We start from the raw sequence: 23,145 nt of genomic DNA on the forward strand, positions 1-23,145 counted from the left end.
CCCCTGTGGGCGCGTCACCAGCCCTGCTGGCAGGCCTCCGTCTCCACGGCCAGCACAGGGAAGGGCGAGGAGAAGAGAGGTGGAGAGATCCAGTTCCCGGAGTGGGAACGGTGAGCAGATGGGGTGTGTGTGTCTGGGCGGGGGCGGGAGTACCGCACAGGCTGCAGGTGTCCTCGGGGAATACACACGCGTAAGGGCTGTGGGGCTGTGAGACGGGATTCAGGAGAGAGAAGGGAGAGGGAACTAAAACCCTGAGTCCCCGTCAGGGAGAACGCAGATGACTGTCACCCGCTGGCGTCCCCGTGACCTGTGAGTTCCGCGGCTGGCCCACCTGGTAAGCGAGGGGCTGTGTGGAGAGAGGGCCGTGGACCCCGCTCTGCCACTGACCACTGGGGGGCTTCAGGGACCTGCAAGGAAGAACTGAGGGCTCTGGGGACCCGTGACCAGCCACCAAGTGGGGGAGAGACGGACGATGAGCTGACGATACAGGACAGATCCAGGAACACAGACCCTCATGAATTTTCATCACATGACTTATGAAAATATAAATAAATACGTGTGAGAGGCATTCCTACTCCTCCTCATTTCAGCCCACAACTTGGAAGTGACCGTTCACACGTCTGTCTGGCTCCCCTCCTCCACAGCAGGAGTGCTATGAGTGGTTGCCCTTCCTTCCCTTCCCCAGCCCAGCTTCCTGGCGCAGGCAGGCATTCGATAAATGTGTGTCGTATCAATGAGTCAATCATCTGCACACTTCTCAGTGCAGTTTCTCTTGGGTATTAACACACTCCATCCTTCATGTCTCCTGACCTTGCTCACATGACTTCTCCTTGTGGGGACCAGGAACTCACCCTGAATGAGAAACCCCATGCACTGACCCTTGCTGGGCCATTTCACCCAGGTGACATCATCTAACCCACGAGCTGTTCTGTCTTCAATGTACAGATGAGGAGAATGGCTGTCCAGAGCCATCTGGCCACAGAAAAACAGTGAATCCAGGCATCAACACACACGCCCCCAGCAAGGTGCAGCACGGGCCCTGATCCAAAGTTCCTTCTTTTCCAAACCAGCGTAACATCTCAGGAAGAGTACAGGTCTTATCTAATCACCGAGTGCATCTCAGTGTCTAAATGACCCTCCTGCAGCTTCACGGGTTCAGGAGAAGGAAGAACCACGGCCGCCCAACAGCCTCAGCCTGCGAAGCCGTCGTGGGCAGTGACGGCCTCAGCAGGTTGCTGTGCGATGTGGGAGGTCAAATAACAACTGCCCCCCCACCCCCCAAAGATGTCCCTGTTCTAGTCCCTGCAGCCTGTGAGTGCTACTTACACGGCACAGACTCTGCAGGCATGACCAAGCTGAGGACCCTGCAGGAGGAAGCCATCCTGGACCATGTGGTGGGCACTAAAGCCAGTGTAAGCGTCCTGTAAAGGCAGACACGAAGGGAGATTTCAGAAGAGGAGAGCCATGTGACAGCAGACGGAGGCCGAGCCACAGGCCCACGAGCCTAGGGGAGCCGGCAGCTACCCTGGACGAGGCGCGGACTGGATCCTTCTCTGAGCCACCACGGCCCTGCTGACACCGTGGTCTTGACCCTGTGATGCTGATTTGGACTCCTAACCTCTGGAGCTGTGAGAAAATGAAGTTCTACTGTTTTCAGCCACCAAGCTGGTAGGAAGTTGTGAGAGCGAGCCTAGGACACTGACGTAGAGGACGACATGAGAAATACGGTGAGGCCGCCAGGACGCTGCCGGGCACGCGGCAGGAAGTCAAGGACCTCGGTCAGTGAGGGAGTGCCTGCCCCCGCGCGGGACCACCAGCCAGCCTGTGAGCTGCGCACACAGCCGCATGCGGCCTCAATCCTGCCGACACTCAAAAGCCTCCTCCGCACATACTGGCTCTCCTGACTGTTCAGAGGGAGCTTCCTAGGCTGCCCAAATCCTCAGCTCATCCTCCTTAAATACAAAACTGTGCCACAGACGGCAGCCTTAAACACAGTGCCACACCTCCGCTGTTTCACAGACCTCGGCTGACCTCACCAAGGAGGACCCCGACCACTGGAACCATGAGCGGTGATCAGGCCCCTCACCTTCCACAAACGCAGCCGGAGCACCTCCCTCAGCCATGAGCCCTGCAGCTGCCAAAGCAGCGGCCGGAGGCGGGTCCCTGGCGTGGGGCCTGGAAGAGGGGCCAGCAGGGCGGCAGAGGATGCAGCGCTAACACCGGGCCCCTCCCCCCGCTCTCCGTCTCTGCGGCCTGGCTCCGTGGCGCCTGCTCCCGGTTTTCCTTCTTGGGGGAGGGTGGGTCCCAGTTTCAAAATGCACCATGTGCAATCCTCCCACTTCCTCTGGCGTTGGCGGCCGCTCTCGGGGCTCTGCACGGACGAGGCCAGATCTCCAGGGAGTTTCTGCCCTCCCCGCCCCCTTTCAGGAGTCCCCCACCTAGACTCCAGCCTGCAAGGGACGTGAAGACCATCCCTCTCACGGGCCGAGCAGCCCACCACAGCGGGCTCAGGGCGGAGCCTCCAAACCTCAAGACTGTTCTAAAGAAAAAATGAACAGAAAGAGGAACCCCACTGGCTTCCTGAGCGCAGCCCTCCCAGCCCCTGAGCTGTCTTCTCTGCACCCCTCTTCTCTGACCTCTACAGGTACAAGGGCTGGGCTCCCGACCAGCCACCACCAGGCCAGAAAGGGGACAGCGGCCTTGGGACTGAGCCGGCAGGAGGAAGGACCCTCAGCGCTCCTTGGCGTGGGGAGCCCCTGGGTGCCTGCGTCTAACACCTGCCCACCCTCGCTCCCAGGGGAGGTCTTGCAGCTTGGCCCGATCCTCTGAGGTCCCGCGGGGCCTTGTACGTAGGCTCCCATAACACACTCCTGGGACAACCCTGAGGGGGGCTTGTCCCCGCGTCCTTCTCCCTGGAGCATCCCCAGCCCACTGCATACAGGAGGGAACACACGCAGGCAGGCAGGTGCCGGTAGCCTCCACCACCCCACCTCCTGGGACTGAAGGGGGGCCCTGCAGATGCCGCTGCCTGTACACCGCTGCTCAGCGATGTCACCACATAACCACCGCAGTGCAAACCACCCGGGCCGGCTCGCAGACGGAGAAGCTGACGGCGACCACCCACCACCCATGTGTGCAATGCCCCCGTCCAGGTCGTTCCCCTCCCTCCCAGACACACAGCCTGGTGGGAGCGGCTGAAACCCTGGGAGGGCCCAGCCAGGGCCAGCCTCAGGCAGACAACATTACAGCCGGAAATCGGCCCACTCCCCAGGCACAGGGCGGTCCCGGCTATCAGATGAGACCCTGCAGACCCTTCTGAAGCTCCTGGTGCTCGGCCCTGTGGTGAGCCAGGCAGAGGAGAGCCCTTCAGAACCACTGTCCTAGAAGCTGGGTCCGGGTGGCCTTGACAAGCCTCATTCAGGATGCTACGGGTTAGTCTGAAAGGTCTGTATGTAACTAGACGGCAGTATTTTAAAGAAGCCTATCTTACAGATGACAATATCTGACCAAGGAAAAGTTACAGGCCAAGTGAGAACTGCAGGAAATGGGGAGGAACATCCAAACATCATCTAAGCCCCCGCTCTCCCTCCAGCCAGGATACTCCATCCACACTTCGGGGCAGGGCAGGGCACTTAACACGCGTGCCAAGCACGGGCTGGCAAAAGCCCACCACCATCAACAGAGCCCTGCTTAAAGAATCCACAGTACAGCCTGGCAGGGGGACCCCACGCAGCTGGGCCAAACAAAGAGAAACTATGTCCCCGTGAGCGGAGAGCACCAGGGTACAGTCAGGGGAGGAGGGGAGGGCCAGCGCACAAGGGCGGGACAGCAGCCATGCGGGACTAGGGTCACCGTGACCATGTCTACACATAACACACATACACCCTTGCTGACTCGCACACGGAACACCTGCGGGGAAGACACGAGAAAGCCCGTGGCACTGGGGTCTCCAGGGAGGGTCTGGGTGGCCAGAGAGGGGATAGGAGGCTGACTTTATCATATACCCCAACAGGCCTTATCATTTATCCAAAGTGAATACCTGCTGTGTAACATAACATGAAATGCTGTCATCAAATTTGACAAATCAAGCCAAGAACAGGGAGGTTTTGAAGACTCCCACCAAGTTGAGTTTGGACCATAAAGAAAGCTGAGTACCAAAAAATTGATGCTTTCGAACTGTGGTGCTAGAGAAGACTCTTGAGAGTCCCTTGGAGAGCAAGGAGATCAAATCAGTCAATCCTAAAGGAAATCAGTCCTAAATATTCATTGGAAAGCCTGATGCTGAAGCTCCAATAGTTTGGCCACCTGATGCAAAGTGCCGACTCACTGGAAAAGACCCTGATGCTGGGAAAGATCAAAGGCACAAGGAGAAGGGAGTGATAAGAGGATGAGATGGTTGGATGGCATCACTGACTCAAAGGACATGAGTGTGAGCAAATTCCAGGAGACAGAGGACAGGGAAGCCTGGTGTGCTGCAGTCCATGGTGGAGCGAGTCCACCACCCCCACCCCCGCGTGCCACGAGAACAAGGATGGGGCCTGAAGGAGTCCTCCTCTGGGGCGGCGTCCCCAGGCAGCTGAGGGGAAGGAGGGCCGCGCCTGTCTCTGGCAACACACCCAGCCCCTCTCGCTCTGCCTTCCCTGCCCTTCCTCCAACTGGCCGCCTCTGGCATGGCTTGACCACATCACGACAGTGTACGGCACGGGGACACAAACGCTTTGGGTCCCAGAGCCCCGGGACCTTACAGCAGGCCCTCGCAGACGCAAGCCAAACGCCTGCGCGGCCTCTGGCCAACAGGCTCAACCACGTTTCCTGGCGGCTCTGGGCCCCTGGTGCTTAAGGCTCAGCAGGCCGAAGCCGCCACTCAGCTGTTCCACCACAGAGAGAGGACTCGGGGACAACTGATCCACTTCTAGGAACACACATCTCTGGGTTCACACCCCAGTGCTTTCTCTTCCTCATGGCCCAGTCTTCACAGGCGGCTTATCACATTCTTCTCCAGGGCTGGTTTCGTCTCCATCATCTCAGGGACACGGCTTCAGTGCCACCACCGCAGGCTCTGAGGGCACCCTGCCTGTGGCTGGGCACTCTGGCCACCAAGCGTCGGGCCATGCGGGGCTCAGGGCGCAGAGGTGCCCACAACTCCTGCCCAGCCCAGAGCGGAGACCAGGCCGCCAGCTTTGGCCCACGAAAGCAGTTAGCACACAGGGGTGGTCGTAACAACCGCTGCAATCTAAGAAAGGGACTCCTCAGACTATTTAGAAGACTATGCTTTCACCGTTTAAAACAAAAACAATGATTCAACCAACCAACCAATCAGTAAGAGACAAGCAAAACAGAATTTTAAAGTCTGAAGAAACTCCAGTGTGCCATGAATGCAGTCTCAAATCTCGGATTGGCCGCGCCTCCCGAAGCCTCCCTCCCGGTGTGTTACCCCACCCTGCCCACACTTCTCTCTGAACCCCGCAGCCCGAGCCCCCACCCACAGCCCTGACATCTAACTCATGGCTCCATGGAGCCCCGTGAGGCCCCCGAGGCTCAGGAGAGGCGGCGGCCCCTGGCTTGTGCGCCCCAGCCTCCCAGCTCCTCCGAATCTTCTGGTCCCTAGCAGTCTACTCACAAGCCTGCAGACATGGAAACAGAATTCCTCTTTCAGGTTGATTAAATTCAGGGAGAAAACACCCAGGGTAACCAAGCCCTGAGGCGTGGCTCCTTCCTCCCAGAGGTGCAGAAGCAGCCCCAGGTTCGTCAGTGGGTGAGGGGCCAGGCGCCCGGGACACATCAGGTGCAGGGGACAAGCTGAGGGGCCTGGCTTCACCTTGAGGACTTACTGGGGCGACCACAGGCTCTGCCCTCACCTCCCTTTCCTAAGTTAGACTGAATCCCAACGTGACCTCCGGGAAACGGGTGTCTTCCTGCAACAGCCTGAGGCTTTCCCTTCCCTTCAGACAATGACGCAGTGACTTTCCCTTTCACTCATTCAACAAACATGAATTACACACTGGTTGTGTGCCAGGCACTGTAGGAGGCTTCTGGGGATACAAAGAAAGCTGAGCTGCTGGCCCTGCCCTGCAGAACATTGACGTCTCAGGACACCCCAGATCCATCATGGTTACTGGGCACGTCCCCTGAGAACAAGCGTCACACTGGTGAATGCCACGCGGAACACAGCATCCCCACACAGGCATTAAGCAGCAGTGAACCTCTCAGCAATTCCTCCAGACCCTTAAGGAGCTACTCCTAAGGAACTACACCGAGAAGGCAGAGTGCAGCGGGGCAGGGCATCCAGCCACCCGGCGCCCCCACGCAGCCCCTCAGGATTCCTGCGGCAGACAGTCGCACTCTGACGCGGCTTCTCTTCACCGCCCCGCACTCGCTCCCTTCCTCCTGACGAGAGCTGCCTGCTCGTCACCAGAGCGACCAGACCACCTGCCCTCTCTCAACCTGAGGGGCAGGGGTGCCAGGCAATCCAAGTGCCTGGTCCCCCAGCCTCGGGGTGAAACGCTGAGCCAGCCCCACAGGTCAGCGGACTCCTGCCCCTGCACCGCCCATCCTGCCCCACAGGAGCACCATCCCAGTGGACGCAGCCCCGCCTGCGCGCGCCTGACTGAGGCCCACATCCCGAGTCCTCTGGAGGCCCCCTTCACACCCGCGTGTCTCTGGGCCGGTGCTGGCGCCATCTTGGACTGGGACGTTCCCCAGCGCCCACTGTTGTCGGGCAGGCATATGCCAGGGCTATGTCCCTGGCAAGGCTGCCCGGCCACCACCTTCTGCAGACAGCACTACTGTCTCCAGGTCTCTCCACCCCCCCCCCCCCCACCCCCACTCTAGGACAGTGCCTGCCCCTTTAAGAGTGGGAGCTGAAACCTGGAAATCAGAACCACTTCCCTCAGGGCCAGGCCACACTTTCCATTCACCCTGCAATACTCAGCACTCAGCGTGTCTCAGCAGTCTTTGTTTCCTCTGAAACACAGGTGCAGCGTCTGCTTACCAGGGCACCTGTGGAATGGGAAGGCAAGTCCCAAATGACATGGGAATGGACACTCCCATCCATGCCCAGGAGGAAAGGTGGTTCTGAGAAGTTTGATGGGCATCTCGAATATTTTACTCTCAAACACACAAAAAAGAATTACGTTTTCACTGAGAAAGAACCGGACGGCAAAACAACCTGGAAGATCAGCACCAGCTCACACAGCGACGATGCTGGGGTACGAGGAAAGGCGGTGAGTTCATCCCCGGCCTGCAGGGTCGCCCAGGGAGAGAAGGCAGGGAAGGGCTGTGGGAAAGGCCAAAGTCCTTCCCTTTTCAAAATGGGAAGTGAAGATGTTTTCAAAGGCAAGGAAAAGCTGTTACTACCTAAGAGCAGATTCTCATCATGAGTTTTAGAAACGCAAAAGGAAGCTTCTGATTTCAGAAGCATGAACTCAGGGAATGTTTCTGGTAAAGATCCTTGAACATATGCATGTTCAGACTCCTAGCTCCCAGGGGTTCCAATCAGCCAGAAAGCAACACACGGCCCCCCCAGGAGCGCAGCTTCCGGGGACTACAGCCTCCCTGGTGGGGGGTGGCGAAGGGGTGAGGGCTGTGTACACACATGTGTGTATAAAGAGCGTGTATCCATGTGTGCAAGCGGCAGATGTAAGTGTGAGTGGTCTGTGCAAGCACTGACTGAGCACACGAGAGGTGAGAGGCACTCACTGCACGCGGGTGTTGGGCGGGGCGGGAGAAGGTAACAGCAGCAGCGGGTCTGGCCAACACCAGATGTGCAGCAGGCGAAGGCTCACGCCCAGCGGTCTGCGGCACAAGGAGGGCCCCAGGCCTCCCCTACTCTGGGGTCTGCCACCCGACAAGCTTTGGGTGTAGGCAGTGCTAGTGTAGTTCCTGCCTCCCAGGCGGCTCAGCGGTACAGAACTCACCTGCCAATGCAGGAGATATAAGAGATGTAGGTTCAATCCCTGGGTCGGGAAGGTCCCCTGGAGGAGGGCACGGCAACCCACTCCAGAATTCTTGCCTGGAGAATCCCATGGACAGAGGAGCCCGGCAGGCTACAGTCCATGGGGTCGCAAAGAGTCAGACATGACTGAAGTGACTAAATAAGAACATACATCCTTCTTGAAATGCAAACACCTGTAAAAGCAGAACACAGTCAGCTTCACTGTCACCGAGAGGAGACTGATTCTCAGACCCCTTTCACTGGACAGACAGCAGGGCACTTGAGATCACCCTTCCGAAAGGAAAAGCAGGATGAGGCGGGAAGGAGGCAGGAAAGATGGAAACAGACCCAGGTATCTCTCAACTCTGCTGGTAAGGCCGGCCCCCCACACTCAGGGAGACGGCCCTGGCGGGAGAAGCAGTCTGCCCCACCTGGGCCCCTACTCCGGGCCCCTTCCCACCCAGGGCATCTCGCCCACTGGCCCTTGTTGGATCTCACACTCTGCCTGAAGCCCCACCCCGGGCAACCCTCGCCTCTGGACACACCCAGGGGTCCAGAAACCCCGAGGGCCTAGTGGGGAAAGCAGATCCAGCCCGCAGCCTCTGTGCCTGGTGACCCGAGAACTCAGATGAGACCTCTACCATTTCTGTCCTTTAAAGGAGGAATTAAGGCCAAAGGATCCGGGACCCATTTCAGGCTCAAGTGTTAAGACCCACGTGAAAGAAAGGAAGGTCTCAGGCCCTTGAGTTTAGTTACAATAGCTGCCCACACCTCGTTTCCCCACAGAAATTTCCCCAACATTTTGCCAACACTTTCCCAATAAGCACAAAAACTTATCTTTTGAAGCTAACAACTTGCAGGAAAGACACAGCGAGTTGCCTCCAATGTCCATTCTTCCCTTCCTCCTTAGTAACAGGCCCAGGACCCTGAACTTCGGTTGGCATGGGGCCGCCTGCCTCCCTGAGTGTGGTCAAGGGTTCAGCTCTTGCCAACAAGACACCAGGACAGAGCTTGGTGCGGAGTTCTCAGGAAGTTCAGCTTCCTGCAGCCTGGAAGGCCCCAAAGCTGGATGCGCCTCTAGCTGCCTTCCTGGACAAGAGGGCTGGGCCCGGGGGCTGTAGGGCACACGACCTGACTGCCCACCTCCAGTACAAGGAGAGAAATAAACACCGCCTTTGACTAAGCCTCTCTCCCTTCAGATCTGCCGTTACACACAGCTAGACACTAATCTTTTAACAACTTTACCATTTCCCACTTAAATCCAATGGTGGACAATGTCACCATCCTGGAGTGCTGAGAACTGGGGAGGAGGAAGGATACTATTTCAGATTTAAGTTGATTAACAGTCCCATTTCCCAGAAAGAGAACTTTAGACAAAGCAGTCTCAAATTTACCCTGGGCTCCAGGCTAGGGTGAGTACATTCTCACAAGAACTTATAAGTAGAAGATTCATTTTGTTAGAATTATTTCATAGAACAGTTTCTTCCCAACATAATCAACACTTACAATCCTAAAAAAGGTAACAAACTCTATTTCCAGGCCTGCTTGAGTAGCAAGCTTAAAAGCTTTAATGTACTGAATTCCTGTTTACTGCCCCAAACATTTAATAGAGTGGCTTGCATATTCAGCACAGACAAATCTAGGTTATGAGGTAAAAATAGCCCTCGTTTTTATTCATTACAGTTCATCCATTAAATTAGGTTCGCAGTCTAGGCCATGGGCTGCTAGCTGCCGTGACAAACACTGGTGCCACCAACAGTTTATGGCACAGCCAATACACTGGTACCGCGGGTGTGTAACAGCGGTCAGATCCTGCCATGGCCAGTTCCAAGGAATGAGACCGCGCTTACATCCCAGGAATTTGATCACAGCTCATCCGATCCTGTTTGAAATGAACTGTATCGACGACAGCTGAGAACCCTCTTTGCCACGGAAGGGGCTGAGGCTGTGCCGGCTGCGAGGAGGATGGACCTGCACACCAGACAGTGTGGCCGGAGCCCCAGGAGCCTCGGGGCTGGGGCGCACTCAGGCTCACAGCCCAATAGGCAAGTCCCCAGTGCGAAAGGCCTACGTGGTCCCAGGTTAGAAACCGACGGGAAGTAATCTTAAAACCTGGGTCTCCTTAACCAAGATGGCAGTCCTGCTATCATGGAGCATCCCTTCTCTCTGAGCCAGTGAACCAACCCTGCAGAAGGCCCCTCGCTGCTTCCCAACCCATCGGCTGGCTTTTCCTCTGTCTTTGACCAACAAGGTGAATACCTAGTTCAGTAAAGATATTTGACTAATTAAAGAATGATTAAACAATTAAGTCGACTCAAAATCCAAAGATCTCCGTCCTTCTGCTGGGGTTATTCAAAACACCGTATAGTTCAAAGGCACCTAAATGACAATCACGAAGCGCGTGTCCTAGACTGTTAGTGCTTTCAAGTGAGATGGAGCCCAGTCCTCGTCGGCTCTGCAGGGTTTCAGGAAGACACACAAATGAAGAGTGTGACAGCTTTCACCAGCGGGCACAGCCCTGAGCTAGGGGGACTCCTCCAGAAGGGACAGTCCTCCTACAGTTGTATCCACCTGAAGCTCTTTCTTTTCAATCAGCCTGTGCTCTGACTGGTAACTTTAAATCCATGTACCCTTTGAGTTAAAGGTCAAGAATGTCTACTAAGAAATAAAACAGCCCAAAGAGAGAGTAAAAGGAGGTCGGAGAAGTCAGAGAAGGATGTCACGTTGCCAGAGAGAATCCAGAGATGCATGAGACAGTAACTGTCCATAAATTATCAGAGAAAAGGAAACTATTAGGGAGTAGAGTGGTCTCCAAAGAGAACGACGAGGATCTGTGCTTCAACTCAGAGTGCACTTGTGCTCGGGGTGGGGACAGGGCGCAGGGGAGGAGCCGGGGGGCACCAGACGCTCCGCATGGGCCAGGAGTCTGGTCTGCGTGGTGCACAGGGAGCTCCCACCTCCACTAACACGTGTCTCTGACACGGAGCTTCTCCATTCCAGAAAGCTGCTGCTGAGTCACTGCAGGGGGTGGGAGAGTCAAAGAGCCCAAGGCCACAGACTCAAGACGCACTTCCCTAAACAGACAGTATATGCGTGTCTGAGCCCCAGGCCAACCAAATCAAGCACACAGAAGACCTCGCCCACGCTGCCCACAGGCACCATCACAGTCCACGATGCAGGACTGGGGCCTGCGATGCTGGGAATGCCCTTCACTATATGCACAAGGAAGGAGGAGACGAGATTCAGGCCCAGCTTCACCAAGTCACCTGCAAACTGAGGGCAAAACGCAACTGCCCGCTCAGGGCCCTGTGGGGCTCCTGAGCACAAGGCCTTTGGGTCCCACATCTCTAGGATTATAAGAAACAGCCTTCGCTCAACTTCCATGACCTTCCCTGAGTTCCAACGGGAAGATTCAAGCAGTTATTAGGGAGAGGGAATGCAAGACCAGGGAGAAACAGGCAAGAGGAGCTTTGGGGCAAGGTCCTGGTTCCTCATCAAAGGATATCACAACCATACCTTGGAGCTGTTTTGTAAATACTGAACCCCATTCCAGGTGGAAAAAATTAACAATTAATGACGGTATGCGGCCCACAAGCATGTAGACCCAGACCAGCTGACCTTGAAGGCTGATGATGCTGACTCCTACTGACCTCACCACCAACCCATTAGAAGAAGGTCCACAAGCTGATCACACTCTCTTCACACAATTACGGTAAAACTTCTCACTATCAGCCCCAAGTTGGGACACAGGGTTCTGGGGGCATTAGCCCGCTATAGCCCCCTTTGCCTGGCAAGGTAATAACGCTATCCTTTTCTACTTCACCCAAAACTCTGTCTTTGAGATTCTAATCAGCACCAGCGCAGAGAAGCTGAACTTTCCACATCACGCCTCCACCCCAGGTGGGCGGTGACCAGTTCGGTGCTTCCCCAAGGCCAACCAGCTCAGCCACCTCTCCTCCTCCAAACCAGAGCAGTGACAATGTCTAGAAGAATCTGGGGCATCTTGATATTTCCTGGCACACAGCCCCATTCTAACTGGACTCTGTCAATGATTCCATTTTATAGGTCATTTGATTATCACCCAATTATGCAATGTAATCACTGTTTAACATGTATTTATGCAGAACACAGTCAAAGCAATCAGTAAGAAATGTGAAAATATTTAACATTCCACTGCACACAATCACAAGTTTCTATGTGCTTTAGGGAAAAACAAGTGTCAGCAGAAGACAGCTGGGTCAGTGACCACCTGACTGAAGCTCTAGGAGTCCAGACCCCTCCCCCACTCCCCTCTTCCTCCTCCTGCCCACATCCTTCTCCTCTGACCTTTGCTGGCAGTCCCCTGCCTCTCAAAACCCCCTTCTTCTGCAACATTTCCCCTCAGAGGTGCCCTGAGCAGGACTCAGGATGGGACACACTCCAGCCTTTTGAATACACGTTTTAGAACAGGGACACGGTAGGAAAAGGGGTTATCAAGACTGCAAAGATGCCGGGCCTCCTGCGAGAAGGTACCTTCCCTGGTCGGGCGCTGGCCCGGAGCTGCAGCGCACAGACCTCTCCTGCCCGTACTATTTACTCCACTCCCCAGCCTATCCCCATCAGCCAGGCGCCTTCCCCATTCGATACATGAGAGTTGACTCAGGTTCTTGTCCAGCACTTTCTCTTTCCACATTCCAACTTGCCCTGCTCAAAAACCAGACACAGACAGCCCGAAGACATGAGTGCAGAGGCTGTGACACAAACCAGATTCCCCCCTGCTGAAATAACCAAGACGCTGTCAACAGCAGCCACGGTGACTCAGGCGTCGTCCCGTCACTGTCAAGCCACAAAGGTGAGGGGGTGTCACAGGCAAAGTGGGGCTGGCCTCAAAACAAGGCGGACACTAATACCTGTCCGCATCTACCTCTAGCCCCATCCCCGTTTCCTCCCTCCCTCGGTAGGCCGCTGTATGCTGATCGCCCTGTTGGAAGGATGGGTCAGGCTTCCAGAGTCAAATCCTGGACCTCTGACAAGCTGACACGCTCTCTGCCACTGCCTCCGCACACCCCACCTTGCTCTGGTCTCTGCGTGGCCCTGCGGATGACCCCCAGCACGTTAGGAGGGTCAAACACCACAAAAAATAAACCAGAGTAAGACCAGGAAGCTTAGGCCCTTGCCTAAGGCCCGTCCTCGGGTGGCCAGCTCCACAACCACCCCCACACCACTGAAAGGCCCCTCTCGTTTCAGACTGGTGGCTTTCCAGCCAGGGTGAGCCATGGCCCCCGAGCCCCCTCCCCAGGAAGAGACCCCGTGTGTGTGCACGTCCAGAGGCGTCCTCTGCCTTCTGTGCTTGACTCTTGGATTTATTAAAAAAAAAAAACCCACAGGAAGAAACAATCACAATACCCACTCACACACCACACGCAAATAACTAGGTGTTTTATTAAAAAAAAAAAGCTTCCCCTCCCTGTAGGAAATCTACTTGGATATTCTGTATTCTATTTCAAAAAATGTTTAAATCCTGGTGACACCCTCAGGCTGATTTCACCAACCACTGCATCTGCAAACACGTTCTGGTCCCTCAGCCGCTCTTCCGCCCTCGGCCATTAGCACCAAAGCAGTGGCACTTAACCTCAGACGGCTCCCGTACATCATTTTTACATATTAGGATGGACCTTGAAAGCCCTGTGAAGTCAAGAAAATCCAGAAGTACCTCAGCTCTCGAGCTCCAGGGGAAACCTGGAACCCCGCGGGGGACGTGGCTGTTCCACTCACACAGACGTGCAGCGGGGCTGTGCCTGCCCAAGGGGATGACCACGCTGATCACATGCGGGGCGCCAGGGAGAGGACCTGCTACCATTCAGAGGGCCCCCGAGGTCACTGCCCCTGCAGGCCAGTCCCTCCGACAGTCCCCAAGCCCCTACGAATGGCACGGGTCCGTTTCTTCCTAATCGAGTGAGAAGTGGCAGTGAGTGCACACCCCACACACCTGAACGCGCTCCGGGACCTGCTTGGGGAAGTGAGTGAGCAGGGCCCCGGTCCCCACGCCCTCGGGGGCTGCTGTTATCAACGCCATCCTGGAGGAAGGTCGGGGTCTCGCTCAGAGCAGCTGGATAGGCTGTGGGCAGGAGCTGGGCACTCAGCCAGGTCCATACACTGGGGCAGGGGGGCCAAGGAGGGCAAGGCTCCTTAGACACTTCGCACGCCCCTCGGCTGACACCACGGGCTGACCTCCCAACTTTTCTCTGCTGCCCGCCTTTTCTGAGAACTTTCCTCTCTGGATTCTGGAAACAGCCAGCCCCATTTCCAGTTGAGGAGTGGGAGGTGGCCTTGATCAGTCTGAGAGAGCAATTCTCATACTTGATCTTACAGGAGAATCACCTGGTGGGCTAGTCTACAAACAGACCGCAGGGCCCTCCCCGAGTTTCTGACTGGGTTGGCTGGTTGGGGCCTGGGACTGTATGTCAGACAAGTCTCGGGTGATGTTGGGGCTGCGGGTCTGGAGACCAGGCTCAGAGAAGCACAGCTAGGTCAGTCAGCCCGCAGCCCCGTGTTCTGGGTCTGGGGAGGCCGTGCAATCCTCACCGCTCCCACCAGCAGACGCCGGGGCTGGGGACTGGCTGGCAGGCCTCCTTCACACAGTCCCGCTGGCCCTAAGGATCATCTCATAACCGCTGGGAGGCTGACCCTGGGATGTGGAATCTAGGTCCTCGATGAAACTGCTGCTAGAGAGGGCTCCGGCTGAGACACTCAACGTCCTTACTGTCTATCTGGCAGCCGACAGCACTCCAACCGACTCGGCCCATAATCCACAACCCCAGGGAGACCCCTGAACTGGGCGTCCACATCTCCTAGCAGGGCCTGCTCTCCAGAAACACCCGCCCGCCCACATGCCTTTCCTTCACACTCCCAGGATCTGCACACCAAGGTCATCCTTCTTGAAAGCTCTAATTAATAGGCTAGAGAATGCACCGCTGAAATGCGAGCAGGGAAGGACAGGGAAGGAAAGAAGGGCCCCGTTTGGGAGTGAGGGAGTTTTACCAGAGACTACTGTTAACAGCCGCTCAAGGGCACTGGTGAGGTGCAGAGCAGCGGACAGGGAAGAGAGAGGCTTTCGGGAGACCCCAGCATCCTGCCTGCAAGTGGAACAGGTGGGGCGATGCAGGGTCTCAGGGTCTGGACAATGACCAGTTGTCTGAGGGTAAGGGTCTGAGAGGTTTCAGGAAGGAAGCTGGGGGGAGTGGATCTCTTGGCGCCTCCAGCGGTCCCCTCCCTTCCTCCTGGAGGCCAGAGGACACCCATCTGTTTTCCTGACCCTATTCCAGAAAATGGACACTCATCTTTATCCCCATAGCATGCCCCCCTCCCACGCCAGACACTGCCTGCTTCTGGCACCTTCGCCAGGTGACCCCGACTGAGCAGACCCCAGTGGAAGGGCCTGCAGTGTCTCAGCTGCCCCAGGTGAGGGGCTGGGCAGACACGAGGGCCGGCTGGGCTGGGGCCCAGGCGAGGTCCACAGAGGGAGGAGGCGAGCACCCAGGAGCCCTGGGCTCCCCCTTCCCACCTGGGTTATGTCGAAAGGGATGGGTAAGAGATTAAACCCGACGAGAGAGGCTGCTCTGATTTCCAGTTCCACGTGGGGTCCCGCACATGCTCACCATATAACCCCGCCCTAAGGTTCAGTCCCGGGGAGCTCTGCCAGCATCAGGCGCCACTCCACACACCCGATGGGTCTTAACTCATTCACCCCCGCGACAAGCCTCTGGGGTTGCCACTGCCTTCAGCCCAGCTTTACAGATGAGAAAACCAGGCACAGAAAGATGACGCCACTTCCCCAAAGTCACACAGCCAACTGGAGGGTCCGCAACAGTTCCAGGAACAAAATAGTTGGTTTTGAGAGATGTGTATGCTCACCAAACAGGACTGAGTCAAAAAATCCTTCACTGACACATCAAAAACAGAAATTGCTGCTACTGGGGACTCCAGGTAGTTAATGTTCATCCCCACACTGACACACAGAGGCGTTCATTTCAAAGTCCTATGAAGGAAGCTGTGTAATTTTGTGGAAATGGTGCTAGATCTAGGTAGACCTGGGTTCAAACCCCAGTTCAACCACTTATAACCACCCCCAGGTGGTGCCTTACCCACACCTCACCTTAGCCTCCCCCCAACGCCATCTGCCTTCTCCCAGGACCTTGCCGGGGGCCTGGTATGTAGGGGTGCTCAGGAAATGTTGGTTTCCTTCTCCATTAAGGATGAAAACGGCATTGCCCTTAAAGGAGATGTCGAAGGCTGCCATGAATAAGGTGCAAACTTATCGTATGTTCCACAGTACAGTAGGATAAACAACATAATGAGGAAAGGCAAAGGATGTGAACAGCTAACCCACAAAGGATGGAAAAAAAGTCGCTCAGTCGTGTCCGACTCTTTGCAACCCCTTGGACTGTAGCCCACCAGGCTCCTCTGCCCATGGAATTCTCCAGGCAAGAATACTGGAGTGGCTTGCCATTTCCTTCTTCAAGGGATCTTCCCCACCCAGCAATCGAACCCAGGTCTCCAGCATTGCAGGCAGATACTTCACCATCTGAGCCCCCAGGGAACTCCACAAAGGATATGACCAGGTAACTCACAGCTAAAATAAAAACTAGAAAGAAAAGATTTTCAATACTTTTGGTAATTTGGGAAATGTAATTTAAAAAGTAACATATTCTTAATCCACTAATTTGGCAAAAATTAACAATATTTGTACCCTTCAGTTCAGTGCTGGGCAAATGAAAGGGGAAAAGGCAATTTCACACATCATCTGTGCTCTGATGAAAAGAGAGATAAAGTCTCTTGGAAATGGGATGGGGTGAGGAGGGCAATTTGGAAAAGTTATGCATTTAATATTATGCGTTAACCCAGAAACAAAAAGATCTTAACGACCCAGGTAACCACAATGGTGTTATCACTTACCTAGAGCCAGACATCCTGGAATGTGAAGTCAAGTGGGCCTTAGGAAGCATCACTACAAACAAAGCTAGTGGAAGTGATGGAATTCCAGCTGAGCTATTTCAAATCCTAAAAGATGATGCTGTGAAAGTGCTGCACTCAATATGCCAGCAAATTTGGAAAACTCAGCAGTGGCCACAGGACTGGAAAAGGTCAGTTTTCATTCCAATCCCAAAGAAAGGCAATGCTGTAGAATGTTCAAGCTATTGCACAATTGCACTCATCTCACACACTAGCAAAGTAATGCTCAAAATTCTCCAAGCAAGAGAATTCCAGAAAAACATCTCCTTCTGTTTTATTGACTACGCCAAAGCCTTTGACTGTGCAGATCACAACAAACTGGAAAATTCTTAAAGAGATGGGAATACCAGATCACATTACCTGCCTCCTGAGAAACCTGTATGCAGGTCAAGAAGCAACAGTTAGAACTGGGCATGGAACAACAGACTGGTTCCAAGTTGGGAAAGGAGTGCGACAAAGCTATATGTTGTCACCCTGTTTAACTAACTTATATACAGAGTACATCATGCAAAATGCCAGGCTGGATGAAGCACAAGTTGGAATCAAGATTGCAGGGAGAAACATCAATAACCTCAGATACACAGATGACACCACCCTAATGGCAGAAAGTGAAGAGGCACTAAAGAGCCTCTTGATGAAGGTGAAAGAGTGAAAAAGTTGGCTTCAAACTCAACACTCAAAAAACGACAACCATGGCATCCAGTCCCATCACTTCATGACAACTAGATGGGGAAACAATGGAAACAGTGACAATTTTCTTGGGCTCCAAAAAAAATCACTGCAGATGGTGACTACAGCCATGAAATTAAAAGACTCTTGCTCCTTGGAAGAAAAGTTATGACCAACCTAGACTGCATATTAAAAAGCAGAGATATTACCAACAAAGGTCCATATAGTCAAAGTCATTTCCAGTATGGATGTGACAGCTGAACCATAAAGAAAGCTGAGCACTGAAGAAGTGGTGCTTTTGAACTGTGGTCTTGGAGAAGACTCCTGAGAGTCCTTTGGACTGCAAGGAGATCAAACCAGTCCTCCTAAAGGAAATCAGTCCTGAATATTCATTGGAAGGACTGATGCTGAAGCTCCAATACTTTGGCCACCTGATGGGAAAAACTGACTTCTTAGAAAAGACCCTGATGCTGGGAAAGATTGAAGGCAGGAGGAGAAGGGGACAACAGATGAGATGGTTGGATGCAATCACCAACTCAATGGGCATGAGTTTGAGCAAGCTCCGGGAGTTGGTGATGGACAGGGAAGCCTGGCGTGCTGCAGTCCATGGGGTCACAAAGAGTTGGACACAACTGAGTGACTGAACTGAACCCAGAAAATCTACTTCTGGAAATCTAGAAGACTGAAACATTTGTGTTGACAATGATGTTGTTCACAGATTCCCCACTATTTTTAGAGCAGAAAACTGGAAACAACCTAAATGTTGATCAAAAAGGATAGTTAGGTAAAGTACTTACACTCTGGAATACAGACCAAACATTTCATGTCAGTACATACAGGTCTCCAGGACATAGCATTAAAGCAAATCAAAGAAAATTTTGTATAATGTGTCTCCATTTATATTTACAGTGAGAACATCCGTCCACTAAGGAGGCCTAGAAGCAACAAGGAGCACACCTAGCACCCAGATCTGAGTTTTTAAATTCCATTCTCCAAAAAAAGGAACTTGAACTCTTAGGAAAAATGGCTGAATTCAGGACTAGAAAGTACAAGCTGAGTCCTGGCAGTTTGGGGCCAGAAAGTAAAGAAGTTCCCAAAGAATGAGAAGGACATGTCAAAAGGACCTAGGAGCCAGCTGGAAGGGGCTCCTGCAGGCCAAGTCTGGGGCAATTTAAGCAGAAAAATAAAGAAAGAGGGGACTTGTCTGGTGGTCCAGTAGTTAAGAATAAGCGTTCCAATGCAGGGGACACAGGTTCAATCCCTGGTCAGGGAATTAAGATCCCACAAGCCGGGAGGCAGCTAAGCCTGCACGCCACAATTACTAAGCCCACACACCACAGCTAGAGCAGCTCCCGCATGATGCAGCAAGAGAAAGCCCACCAGCGCAATGAAGAGCCGGCACAGCCAGAAATTTTTAAAAAATTAATAATGAGAGTAACTATGTTGCATGAAACAGGTATTCATGAGTGCAGAGATGTAAATTAGAGTAAATGAGGGAGAAAGTAAAGATCTTCCTTTTAGTACAATTCCAACTAATAAGCATGGAAAGAAACATGAAATTAGAAAGTCACCATCTGTCAACTATCATAACTGATCTGGGTAAGAATCATCAATGGATTCTAAAACTGCATATTTACATAGTCGCAAGCGATCTTACTATGATATACATGCTAACAACAAAGGGAAAATGATAACTTTTGGTGAGGAAAACAGGCAGACACCCTCTTAATCAGGCCATGAAAGTTAGGACTAGAGAATGGAACTCATCAACAGCATCTGCCTCCCACCACCTAAGATGCCTGCAATATCACCCCTGCGCCACATTGGCCAAAAGTGCATAAAGTGAATCTAAGTAGGAGGAAACCACATGCAAACCCAAACTGAGGGACATTATCCAAAACACAGGTAACTGTCTCCAAAACTGTCAGAGTCAGGAAATACAAAGAAAGACTCGGGAACTGTTCCGGATTAAAGGAGACTAAAAAGGTGGTACAGTTTAACACAACACATAATCTTGGGTTTCCTTTTGCTCTAAAGTGGCTACTGGCAAGATCTTGAAAAAGATCTGTAGATGATTAGTGTTGCGTCGACATTTAATCTCCTGATTTTTAATCATCATACTGTTGTCCTGTAAGAAAATGTCCTTATTTTTATGAAACACACAATAAAGTAAAAGCATATCAAGTCTGCAACTTAACATTAAACATTTCAGAGAAGACTCTGTGCACCGTGCTAAGTCACTTCAGTAGTGTCCAACTCTTTATGACCCCATGGACTATAGCCCACCAAGCTCCTCTGTCCATCCAGGCAAGAATACTGGAGTGGGTTTCCATGCCCTCCTTCAGGGGATCTTCCCCACCCAGGGATTAGAACCAGCATCTCCTGCATTACAGGCCGATTCTCTACCACTAGCACCACCTGGGAAGTCCTGAGAGAGGAGTGATCCCACACAAACATGAGAGGATAAAGCAAATGTCAACATCAGGAGAATCTGGGTAAAGGGTATTCAGGAACTCTGGATTATTCTCACAATTTTTCAGCGAATCAGAAGTAATACATTAAAAGATTTTAAGAGACCAACGTGTGCATATGCACAGAAACACAGGTAAGCTCCTGGGGGTTAAGTTCATGATGGTATTTTTCTTAAAAGTACAGAGAGAGAAAATGAAGCCGGCCTGCCCCAGAGCTAATACTGGTCTCCCCAGAATCAGCTCTCCTCACAAAGCTTCTGCTCCAGGACATTGGAAAAAGCTGTGCTGAAGAATCTCTCAAGACTAGGACTAGCTCCTTAATCAAGTTCCACAGAAGCAGCAAAGACATAATCAAGCCTTCTTCTCTGCAAATGTGTGCTACTTTTCCTCGGTGAAAGCCAAAGATTCCCAACGCTGTGAGCAGCTGATGATGCTACAGGGCCCTTCCTGGAATACATAATCTCTAAAGGAGTTTTTCATAAGAAACCAGGATAAAATAGTCTTGGTCCCATGTCTCCACCTCTACTTTCACTGAATTCTTGACATGTTACGTCATGGGTTGGGGGTGGGAGGCTCAGTCTGTCCCACGGGCTTTTTAGTTCCATTCCCTGGGCGCATCTGTAGATTTGCTAGCTGAGGACAATGCTCCCAGGCAGGCAGCTGCCTAAAGGGACCTGAAGGGCCAGTAGTTCTATCAGATACAACCTGTCTCTTGAGTGCTTTACAGCTCACAACAACCTCTCATGTACATTATTTGATTTCATCCTTTCCCTAAATTGATTTTTTTTAAATTACTAATGGCTTAAAGTCTAACAGCAATACAACAAACTATCCAGTTTCCAAAAACAATAGGATATAATGTCTACTCTTAGCTTTGAGTCTAGGTGGGAGGCAGTACTTGCACTTGAGCAAATTAACATTCTGAGATGGCCTAAGCCTAATGAAAAAGTTAAATAAAATAGCTAGTAGAACATGTACAAATGATTCTACCACTGAGCTCACTGGAAATACAGCCTTCCTTTCTAAGAATTTTTCCAGCGTTTATTTCTTTAAGCCCTGTCTTCAGGTCAAACTCTCCTTATAACTGTAACTTTGGCTTGTTTATAAGACACCACAGAGAACAAGGCCTTGTGGACTCCACTCACATGCGATGCCACCCCTGGGACAGCACCTCGGCCTCCTGACACCAAACCTCTACACAACTACATGACCTTCCCACATGGGCACCATCACTTCAACTTTATTCCAAGAAACCAGTGAATTGACTCTTCCAGAAATAAGCATTTCCACAAAGAACCCTCCCAAACAAAGGTCCTAGCCTAAATCCAAAGGCAAAAATTCCTGATAAAGAAAGTCTGTTTTCAAATAAAAATTAGGCTTCATTCTAGGACAACCTATAGCTAGCCTATGCGCACTTACCAATGCCAACAGCACCTAGATCCCAAAACAAACTCAGCACAGTAGGTTTTGTTCTCACCTTCCAGAGATGAGAAAATTGAAAAACACAGTTAGCAACTGGCAGATGCAGGGCTGGCATACAAGACAGCTCGTTCCATCGCCAACCCTACTGCCCACAGTCCATACCATCCACCGTGAATAGAGATGAATCAGTCAGAATCTCACTGCAACATTCAAACTGCCACCCCACCCCCTGCTCCCTAGGTTTAGATGCCCAAATGGGCAGGTGGCAAACCAAATTCCACTCTTTAGCAGTCTCCCAACACAAAACCTATTCAGTGGCAAAGCAAGAAGACAAGATGGGCTTTACAACTGCCTATACTTTTTTCTTACCCAGAGAATTATTTTCAAGACCTGTCATTATGGATGAACTCGGGGCAGGAGGAATACATGATTATGTAATGTCAGAGGGCAGGCGAGAAGGGGAGGGAGAGCGGAGCCCATCAGACCCCATCACCGCTCCCTTAGCCCACAAAGACGTAAATTACCGTTGACGTTTTGAGTGTTTCAATCTCCTATGGCCTACACATTCAGGACTGGCTTTTCAACAGCCGGTCACAGAAACCCTGCGGGTCTTTCGGGCCTCAATTCATTGACTAGCAAAGCCATAAAGAAAGAAAATAGCAAAAGCAAAGATGTCAGAAATGTTGTCGGGGGCTGTGGACCGGCAGAAAAGGTCAGAGTTTAGGAGGATGGGACCAGATTTCCTACATCGAGGGGCAGGTTTATTTTAACCCGGTTCTGTTTACACCCGAAACACCGCGAGGCCTCGGCATCTGGAGTTACTGGATCCAGACCTGGAGACGCACCAAGCAGGCGCCGAGACCTGCTTGGCCTCCGGGGCGCCGCGTCCCCGCATCCCGGCTCCCCACCGCCCACTCCAGCGCCGCGCTCCCCTTAGCCCCAGGCGGCCCGAGGCGTCATCCGGCTGGGGGTCGCTGGGGTCGGATTGTTCTCCAAAGACGCCACCGCCCGGGAACCGCTAGGCTGTACGATTTCCATGACAACCACGGGCGCCGTCCGCGTCCGGCGCGCCCGGCGTCGAGACGTGCGCCGCGCCCCCACTCCGCCCTGGGAGCATCCCGGTCTCCGGCGGCTCCCGGCCGCCGCGATGCTCCCGACCCGGCCACCTACCTGGCGCGTCCGGGCCCGCGGCGCCCGCGCCCTGCCTCCCCGCCGTCCTCGGTCCCGCCGGGGCGCGCGCCCGAGCCCCGCAGCAGCAGCGCCGCCTCTGGGTCGCGAAGCCGCCTCTGGGCTGCGGTCTGGCTCCAGGTGTCCGTCCCCGTCCCGGGCCGCGGGGCGCACCCCAGCCGCGAACCCGCAGCCCGCGCTGCAGCTCCGAGCCCGCCTCCGCTGCCGCTGCCGCCGCCGCCGCCGCCGTCGCCGCTCCGGAGGCCACGCCGGCCCCGCCCCCCGCCACGCATGCGCGCTCCCCCAGCTCCCGGCAGGCCCGCCCTCACCCGGCAGGTCCTCCTCCGCGGCGTTCCGTGTGGGTTCCTTCAAAACTCGGTCTCCGCTGTGACGAAATCGCCTGCAAGGAGTTCTTGAACTTCTGCACTTTAATTGGACAACGGCGTTTTCGCCCTCAAGTATACTGAGGCTTGGAGGCCCTGACGCATTCCC

The 23,145-nt window shown here is 53.4% G+C and overlaps 1 protein-coding gene across 9 annotated transcripts in view; it reads right to left on the reverse strand.

The window, feature by feature from the left end:
- Positions 1 to 22,926, reverse strand: part of INPP4A (inositol polyphosphate-4-phosphatase type I A) — a 121,549-nt gene extending 98,623 nt beyond the window's left edge. For all 9 annotated transcript variants that reach the window (XM_043918653.1, XM_043918654.1, XM_043918648.1 and 6 more), the window contains exon 1: positions 22,657 to 22,926. The gene's annotated coding sequence lies outside the window, so the exon portion shown is untranslated. The remainder of the gene's footprint in view (positions 1 to 22,656) is intronic.
- Positions 22,927 to 23,145: the final 219 nt, after the last annotated feature.

This window comes from Cervus elaphus, chromosome 11 (genome assembly GCF_910594005.1).
Source record: "Cervus elaphus chromosome 11, mCerEla1.1, whole genome shotgun sequence".
NCBI classification, from domain to species: Eukaryota; Metazoa; Chordata; class Mammalia; order Artiodactyla; family Cervidae; genus Cervus; species Cervus elaphus.